The following is a 10129-nucleotide window of genomic DNA, read 5'->3' as shown; positions in this document are numbered from 1 at the left end:
CTGAAATCCCGCAAGGAAGAAGAACGATTCCATGAAGAAGACGAACGGATGAAGCCAAACCAAGCGTAGACGAACGAATCCTCATGATCGCAACGGGAAAGGAACTATCGAAAAGAAGCACACAACATGGTAAACACACCACACATGAACAAGACATGATGCACAACCAAGCATGATGCATGACAAAGCTCATGAAGCTACTCATGGAAAGAGATGATGCAAACAAGAGCAACACATCAAGGCAAGTTTAAATGAGGCCGGGAACAACATATAACAATTCCGGTAAGTCCTCATATGCAAATTTCGAAATTGGTCCAGATCTGAATAAACCTTATGTTCAAATTGTTAAACAGCAAGTTAAGATGCACAAAGATAATCTACACGAGATTCTAGTCAAGTTACATCTAAAGTTCATTTAGTTCGAAGCTACAGCCTAGAAGATATGAGCAAAACAAGTTAAACATGGCATTGGTGCAAAATGCACCCAAACATCAAGCAAACACCTCAAAATAAGTATGCAACATGATAATATGAAACTACATGCAATTCTAAGCAAGTTTCATATAGAGCACACTCAAAACGGAGCAACGGTTCAACACACACACACACTATACAAGTTATAGCAACAATCTGTCCAAAATAGCAACTAGGCATATTGCAAGCATCAAAACAACATGCTACAGGACCTCAACAAGAAAACAAAAGACATGGGCATGATGTATAGGTAAAGCATTACAAAACATGGACACTGAGCTATCTCCAGAAATCACTAGAACATGCTCAAACACACATGGCAAGATTGCAAGTAATGACAATTCAGACTTTGCAGAAAATAACATCAGGTTGCAATGTTTAGAGCTATCAAACAACATGTTACAGGAACTTATCATGGCAAACAAAGGCATGCATGAATCTACTAAATGCATAGATCAAATGTTCTTTACTCACCATGAGCCAAAAAGGATCAGAAAATATGATGGCACCCATGTAAACATAGCAAGTTATATTACAGATTCAAGCATGGCAGAAACAGAATTATGAGGGCATGTTGATGAGCTTGTGCAACTCACTACAGAGCAATACATGGCATGGCAAGGCAACCAACAGTAATAAGACATGTTTGTGAAGCTAAGAATGGCAAGAGCAAGTTCATAACATGCAAGGATCAACTACAACAACCTTGGCAAAATTGAATAACATGTACACAATCTGCCAGGAAACATTTTGAAGCAAAAGTAGAGCACGAAAATGACATGCTAGACTACTCCATAATTTCAAATAGGGGCATGAATGGATAGAAAATAACCATATGTTCAAAACATCCTTACTGAAGTATCTCAAAATATGCATGGATCTCTCTGTAGCAACATGTTTACATGGCATCAAAATAACAGCAAAACAGGGACTAAAATCAGCAACATCATGATGCCTAGTTTGCATGCTTGTGCTAGTCACCACATTGATCAAAAAAATATATGGTAAACACCTCTATAAAGAAGACATGGCATAGTTCAAAATACATGTATACATCAACCTCATAGGATGCACACATCAATCATGGCAAAAATGACAAAAGAGCAAGTTCTGTTAACAGACAGCAGCCAACATTATGAAGCACTCTTACAACGATGATTCAGGCATCAAGATGACCTCAAATGAATATGCTGCAATGGAATGAAATAATGTACTCATTGAGACGAATAATTTGACATATTACACGCACGAAACGGAGCTACGGATGCAGAGATACAATGCGATGGACATGGCATGATTATTACTGCAGATCTGGGGACTTAGTCGTTTCTCAGAAAAAAACAGACGGGCGCACGGTAACTAAATCACGCACTGGGCAAGGGATAGGGGCTGCTCACCACTGGGCTTCGGCCCAGAAGGAAGGAGAGGCCGGCCTGGCGGCGGAGAGGTTGGGCTAGGCCGGTCGGAGCTGGGCCGGCCCACGAGGGAGGCGAATGGGAGGCCAGCTGGATCGGGGCACCTCCCCGACCGGGCTGGAGAGCGGCGGCGGCGGTGGCGCTCCGGCGGAGCAGTGGCCGGGGACGGTGCCGGCGGCGGGGACCGACCGGATCGGGCGGCGGCGGCCCGGATCCGGAGGATGGCGCGAAGGGCGGCGCGGCGAGGGGCGCGAGGTCCGGCGGGGCGAAGTCCCGAGGCGGCGGCGGGCAACGAGGAGGCGCGGGGCCGGGGCAGTCCGGCGAGGCGGCAGGGCACACCGGCAGCGGGGCTGGCACGGCGAGGGCGGCGCTGGCGGAGAAGCTGGGCGGCGAACGGCAACCGGAGGAGGCGGCGAAGGGCGGCGCCGGGCGGAGGCGGCGGCCGGCGGCCGAGGCGGGAGACGGCGGCGGAGATGCGGGGCCGGGCGGCGGCGCGAGGGCCCGCGCGGGCCCACAATTGGCTCCGCGGGCCGCGGCGGCGGGGGCGGCGCGGGAGGCCACGCGGCGGCCTCTGATTGGCTGGGGTGCGGCGGCGCGGACGTGTCCGGCCGGGGGCGGACGCGTCCGGCGGCGTAGAGGGGAAAACTAGGGTTAGGGGGGATTTTCATCCGCGAATTTGGACGGGAGGCACATATTTATAGATAGAGGGAGCTAGGAGAGTCCAAATGAGGAGCGGTTTTCGGCCACCGATCGTGATCGAACGACCGAGAGCATGGAGGGGACTTAGATGGGTTTTGGGCTAGTTTGGAAGGGGTGTTGGGCTGCAAAGAGAAAGGGGGGTTTCGGGTTGCGCGGTTAACCGTTGGAGTATCAAACGACCTCCAAATGGCACGAAACTTGACAGGCGGTCTACCGGTGTTATACCAGGGCCGCTTGGCAAGACTCGGTCCATACCGAGAGTGTTTAACACCCACTCACGAAAAGAGAGAAGAGGGGGACGCCGGAGGGCATAGGAGCGCCGGATCGCGAAACAGACAACGGGGAAAAGGCTCGGATGCATGAGACGAACACGTATGCAAAATGAAATGCACATGATGACATGACAAAATGCAACACGCAAGCAAATGACATGGCAACGACGGCGAATAACTGGCAGACACCTGGCGCATCGAATCCGGGGCGTTACAGTGTAAGTCGGTATCGCTTGGAGAACCGATTTAATAAGAACTTCTCTGGCTGCTTTAGACAACCCTTCGCCCTTCCATCCACTCACCTTGCCTTAGAACATTCAGTAACATATTTGAAAGTACCATCTTTTGATCTACCAACCAGTGTTGGAAGACCCAAATAACGCTCACTGAGAGCTTCAGACTGAATGCCTACAACAAGTTTCATTTGCTCCTTGAAGACACTTTGGCTCCCCCTCCCAAAGAAAATAGAGGGTTTTTGTAAGTTAACTTTTTGCCCTGAAGCTTTTTCATACTTAACAAGAATCTGTTTTAGTGTCTCCATATTTTCTGTTGCTCCCTCTAGGAAGACAATACTATCATCGGCAAACAGGAGGTGAGTTACATGGGGGCCCGTGCTCCCAAATCTCACTCCTTTAATTTTCCTGTCATTCTGAGCCTTCTTGAGGAGCACTGAGAATCCTTCCACACACAAAGAAAAGATAAGGTGACAACGGATCACCTTGTCTGAGCCCACGGGAGGGTAAAAACTTCCTTGAAAGTCCACCATTCAACTTAACCAAAAATCGCGCCGATGTAACACATCTCATGATCATGGAAACCCATTGGGGGGCGAAACCGAACTGTGACAAAATTTGTTCCAAAAAAAATCCACTCAACCCTGTTGTATGCCTTCATCATATCCAACTTGATAGCACATAAGCTCTTCTTCCTCTTCCTCTTCCGAATTGCATGTACACACTCGTATGCCACCAAGACATTATCCGTGATCAACCGTCCCGGCACAAAAGCACTCTATTCTTCAGAAATAAGCACTGGCAGTATACTCTTAAGTCAGTTTGCCAGAACCTTAGCTGCAATTTTATATAAAATGTTACATAAACTAATAGGCCAAAACTGAGAAAGTAACTCCGGTGAGTTTACTTTAGGTATCATAACAATTACCGTATCATTGAACCCTTCCAGAGATAGTGCACCATTCAGAAAATCACGAATAGCCCTGCACACGTCACCCTTAACCATCGACCAGTGTCCTTGGTAAAAAAGCGTCGGGAGCCCATCAGGGCCTGGTGCCTTCATCGGTCCCATCTGGAACAATGCACACTCAATTTCAGCATCAGTTATTGGGGCTGTTAGTTTCCCATTCATATCATCAGAGACCAGCTTCTCAATATTCTCCAAAAGAGCATTAGCATCAACCCGAACCTTTAGATTTAAAAAGGGACTCATAAAAATTTGCTGCCATATCTCTCATCTCCTCGTCAACCATGCATTTAGTCCCATCATCCCTTCATAGCGCTCTAATCGTATTCTTTCTCTTGCGGTGGGATGCTCGATTCTAAAAGTACTTCGTATTCTGATCTCCAGCACGTAACCAGTCAACGCTAGAGCGCTGCATGTACATCACCTCTTCCCTCACAAACATCTCCCTGAGTTGCTGCTCTATGTTGCGGACCTCCAGTGAGCATCCGGTCATGTCAGCTTTAATGCGAGCTTCAGCTAGCCGGGATTTCAGCTTAGCAATTTGTCTCCTTACTGATCTAAATACCTCTTGAGCCCACCTTTGCATGCTCCCTGTCATCTTGCCAAGGCGGTCCCAGACTGCAGCTAATGTATCCTCTCCTGATCCTGCCACTAGCCATGCTACCTGAACCATTGTTTCGTACTGCTCATGCCTCATCCATGCTTCTTCAAATTGGAAAGGCCTCGGCCCCCTTCCGTCAGTACGCAGAGCTGTCTCCAACGCCCTAACAAGAATGGCCTAATTGTCAGATTCTTCCGTTACCAAGTGCTCCACATGCGTCTCCGGGAACAACTCCAGAAAGCCATTAGTACATGTGGCACGGTCTAGCCGGACCTTAACATTATCCGCACCATCCCGTTTATTATCCCAAGTGTATGGGTACCCTGAGAACCCCAAATCTGCAAGTCCACAATCGGCCAAACAGTCCCAAAAAGCTTCCATTTGAGCAAATGGCCTTGGGTTACCACCTAGTTGATCCGATTGAAATAGGGCCTCATTGTAGTCACCTACACATATCCATGGAAGATTATCTTGTGCACTCAAATAACGAATTGCATCCCAGGATTTTTTTTCCGTAATTCCGTCTTAGGCTCCCCATAGAAACCAGTGAATCTATAGGATTTGCCCTCCCACACCATTTCCGCATCAATGAAGTATTGGCACCACGGCCTCACCTTTACCTACACACCATCCCTCCACCATAATGCTAATCCACCACTCAAGCCCTCACTCCTAAACCCCAAACTCCACTTTAATTTCCATCGCCCTCGCCTTCTTCTTTGTTTCAGAAAGAAAAACCACCGCTGGGTTGTATGACCTAATCAGGTCCCGGAGTTCACCAACTGTCGAGTCCAACCCCAACCCCCGACAGTTCCAGGCCAGCAGATTCATTGGTCCGGGCGGCCCTGCCCCGCAGGGTCCGCCGCTGTGTTATCATGTTCGGAGATGCGGTCAAACACTGAAGACGTTTTCTGTCTTGTCTCGCGAATGAAAGCATCCTGGTTACTTAGCCTACCTGACTCCCCTTTCATCACCCAGTGTTGTCTCGGTCTCCTCTTCCTATCACCTGGGTGGTTTTGATATTGGTTCTGCTTTGGTTGATATTCAACATATTCAGCCCTTGGGTGCCTAACATAATAACCTGGGCGCCTCTCTCTCTCTCTCCCTTCCATAACCAGAACCGCTAGCACCATCATACCTTTGGGACTCATACCTTTTCCTCAGCTCCTGCCTCATATCCATTTGCTTACCTTTCAACTCCTGCCTAATCTCTCTTTCTTTCTTTTTTTCTAGACTATCTCTCAGATCCATCCCTTTCCTGTCATAATCTCTTTCTTCATCAGGCCAGTGCCGCCGTTTGTTTGGACTACTCACCTCACCAAAAGCATGCTTACCCTCATCGCCAGTGCGGGAGTCAGCAGAAGCAGTAGCATTAAAATATCTGTGTAAGTTTCTATTTGTTGGGAGGTCTCGCACAAAACCCTGCATGTTCCTCCCCCTGTCATCCTCACTTGAGCGCGCACTACTAACACCTTTAAAACTTTGGCTGCGTCATGCTCCTCCTCTGTGGTTCCCCTCCTTTATAGAAGACGAGCGCCCCGGTGAGGCCCGTAGCCACTCTCCCCATTGCATGTCCGAGCTGACCGGAGGGACACATCCATCTGAACCATGCACTAGTCTACCACAGTCGAAACAAAAATGAGGGATCTTCTCATATGCGAACTCGAACCAGGTTCCATCAGGATCATCATCTGATTCTTTCAAGTTGAAACCCCTTACAAGTGGCTCGTAGATCGACAGTTTGGTTCGGACCATTAGATGAATCCCTTTGGCAAAACCATCTTCTTCCACGTCAACATGCACTGCTTTACCAAGCCAATTCCCCAGTGCCTCCCCGAAGGCCTTTGTTCTCTTGTCCAGCGGGAGATCTGTCACTCTTACCCAAACCTCAACCGTATCAAAACTCATCTCTGACGGCCTTATACTACCTTCATAATCTTTGAGCACCAGGACATTGAAATCAAACTGCCATGGGCCATTATTCAGAGCATGCCTCCAATCTCCTTCACTTCCAAAGTGGACGACGAATTTGTTCCCCCCAATGTCGCTAAACTTGGCCTCCCGGTGCAAGCCCCAAGCCCGTTGCATTGATTTTTCCAGAGCATGAAAATTCACAGGTCTTGGTGTGAATGCTTTACCTATTGCCAACCACTTTGCCGGCCTCGGCACCTCCCGGCCAGCGCCCCCAAACACGAAGCCTGCTGCCTCCTTTTTAGTTAAGATTAATCCTCCCATACATTCTGAAAGGCTAGCTGCCTCTGCCGACTCCTTGCCATCTGCAGGAGATTTGGATGCGCCTCTACTATGTGATCTGATCGTTGTCTTCCCCACGCCATCCTTCAGCACTGAAGCGTTCCCCTGCGGAGTCGCCGTCTTGCCCGGAGTCGTCGCCGGAGTCTTCTTTGTTTCCTCTACACGAGGGGTAGCCGCCGACTTGGGATTCGCCGCCCCACCTCTACCGTTCCGATCCGCCATGGTGCAACCACGTTGGTTGAACGCCCTCGCCGATCTGCCTGTGTAGGAGACGCCGTCGTCCCTCTACCAGCCACCGGAATCCACACCACCACTGGCAGGAAACCCTAACCCTAGCGCCCTGCGACAGTCGCCTTCGCGATCGCCACAAATCGCCTCTCCGTGTTTCCCGTCAAGGTGGACCCACCAGATAATGTCTCTGTTAATATGAACGGAGCTGGGAGTTGGAAAGCGGGGAGTGGATGTCTGCCGAACAGGAACGAAGTAGTCCCCGTGTTTGCTTCGTAAAGTTTCTCTTCCCAGCTCTCAAACTTCAGTAGTTAAAAGCATGTATAAAGGGTTAAGTCGGGATGCAAGATCGGCAAAACTAGTACAAATATAGAGGCTAACATGCATCATTGCGATGTTCTTCACTTGTAGGATTAAGTTTTTTTTTCTACCGGGTTATTGGGGATGGTTGTTCTGTTTTGGTTTTATCTTTATTGGCTTGAGTTTCTGGTGATGTGTTTTTGTCATTCGTATGTCAAGTTGGACTACTGTTAAAGTCTATATTATTCTGAGAGGATAGTGAAGTTTTTTTTTGAGGGAATGATAGTGAAGTTGTTAGGTGTGTGGTTGTGGTGTGTTACACATTTCGGCCTCAGTGTTAGTCGGTGGTGATTGTGCGGGCCCGTTTGAGATCTCTCATTCCGCGTTGAAATTGTGGAATTGCTGCAATAACGCGCACATGAGCCAGCCCATGAAGCTATCGCTCGTTCAGCTCAGTTCCCAACTCCACTTGCCCACTTATTTTTTTTTTCACTTGCTACACTGTTAGCCTAGGAAAAGCTGATTGTATTTTTATTTGAGAAGTTCATTAAATAAAAAATCACGTACTTACAAATCTTGGGTTTTAAAAATTGTTGCATTATTTGGAAAAATGCTGGTGGATTTCGAACAATGTTTATGAATTTTCAAAGTTATACAAATAAAAGAATGCTCACAAACTTTAAAAATATTCTTGTACTCCCTCCCTCCGTCCCACAATATAAAATGTTTTATTGTAGGGCGGGGGGAGTAATTTTATAAATATTCTTAAATTTTAAAAATGTTCATGAATTCAAAAAATGGTCATAATGTTCATGGATTTTAATAAATATTTATGAATTAAAATGTGAAAAAAATATAGAGGGAATAAAAAACCAAAAACAAACATGAAAAAAGTAGGAAAAGACCAACCGGAAAACTATCAAAACCGATGAAGACATAAAGATAATAGTAATACATCAGGCAATACCTTCTCAAAATCATAAAAACCTCCCGACCCAGCAACACACACCCTTATAGGTAGGACACATAGCGTCCCCATAGCCCCTGATGCACCAAAAACACCAAATCTAGAGCGCTTAGTATCTTAATAGATATGTCGCGTCAGTGGGAAATCAGTATTCAATAGAAATCTTTCATCAGAAGCAACCTTTAGCAGTCTTATACTACAATTTACTGGTTCAACCGGAGGTGTTCTAGACGCATGTTAAGATCTTTCGGGTTCAAAATCTAGAATTTTGTAGTCCAATGTCAGTAACAAAGCTGTACGTTGCGCAGATTCTGTTGAAATTTTATTTGGCATCAGATTCGTGCACATCCATGCATGCATGTAGCCCTCGCGCCAGACTTGGAGCACCCGACGACTCGTCGCTGACCGCGGGTCCTATACATACCCCGCGCGCCATGGCCACCGTCCATAAGCCCGTACGGCAAAGCTCGCAGCTGCTAGCCACGTTCTAGTTTCGCTTTCTCCGACAGTGCTGGAGCGGTCAGCAATGGCGCACAGGGTTCTGGAGCTGACGCTCGTCTCGGCGAGCAACCTGCCGAGCGTGAACCTGTTCAGCGGCATGCAGGTGTATGCCGTGGCGTCCGTCTACGGCGAGCCTCGCACGCGCCAGCGGACCCTCACCGACCGCGACGGCGAGACGGAGCCGGCGTGGAACCACACGGTCTGGTTCGCCGTCTCGCCCACGGCCGCCGCCGCGGGGCGCGCCTACCTCCACGTGCTCCTCCGCACCGAGCGCTACTTCGCCGGTTCGTTCGGCTTCGGCGACCGCGATGTCGGCGAGGTGTTCATCCCCGTAGCTGACCTGCTCGCGGGCGCCTGCGCCGCCGGAGGAGGCACCCCGTGGCGGTGCGCGTCGTACCCGGTCCGGAAGGCGCAGAGCAGCAGGCACCGTGGCGCGCTCAGCATTGCGTACCGCCTCGGCCCCGTGGTGGCGCCGCCGCTGCTCCCCTCGGAACCCGACTGTCAGGCGGTCATGCCGCCGTGCCGTCCGGCGCGGAGGAATTTCAACTGGAACGGTCGCTTTGAGCTGGGGCTCGGCTCGGGGCTGCTCGGTGCAGGCTTCGCGGGCACGGCGGCATATAGATCCGGGTAGGAGGCCGTGTCGGCGGCGACTCGGAGGGTTGGCCTTCTAAAATATTTACATACTTCATCAGGAATCAGGATACATAAGTAGTACTAGGAAAATTGCCCGTGCGTTGCAAGGGGAGATACACTACTGAAACACTGACATTGCAGCGAAAACAGGCAAACAAGAATTCTTTGTACACGACATAAATTAACATACAACTCGCCAATTTCAAAAGATATATATAAGTAGGCATACTGGTAGGACTAGGGTTCCTACCAGCGCGGCTACGCAGGTTATAGGGATGAGGTGGAGGTGGACGAGGGCTGGAGCGGGCGCGCCGGCGAGTGGGCGCCGTCGCGGCTAGGGTTAGGGGCGGCGGCGGTTGGCTGTTGTCGGCTAGGGTTTCCGGCTCCTCTCTTTATTGCTTGATCTCAAAAGGTATCTTACAACTAATATTTATAACCTCAAAACGACTAGCCTAAGATAACTTGCGTAAGAATTAACCTAAGATAACTTGTGGGCTAAGATTGCCCGGTAGGCCTCTACGGCCGTAACACTTCTCCCCGCCTGCACAAACAGCTCGTCCTCGAGCTGTAAGGTGGGGAAGCACTG

This window comes from Triticum aestivum, chromosome 2B, assembly GCF_018294505.1.
Source record: "Triticum aestivum cultivar Chinese Spring chromosome 2B, IWGSC CS RefSeq v2.1, whole genome shotgun sequence".
Lineage (NCBI taxonomy): Eukaryota > Viridiplantae > Streptophyta > Magnoliopsida > Poales > Poaceae > Triticum > Triticum aestivum.
This window is presented reverse-complemented; position numbering follows the sequence as displayed.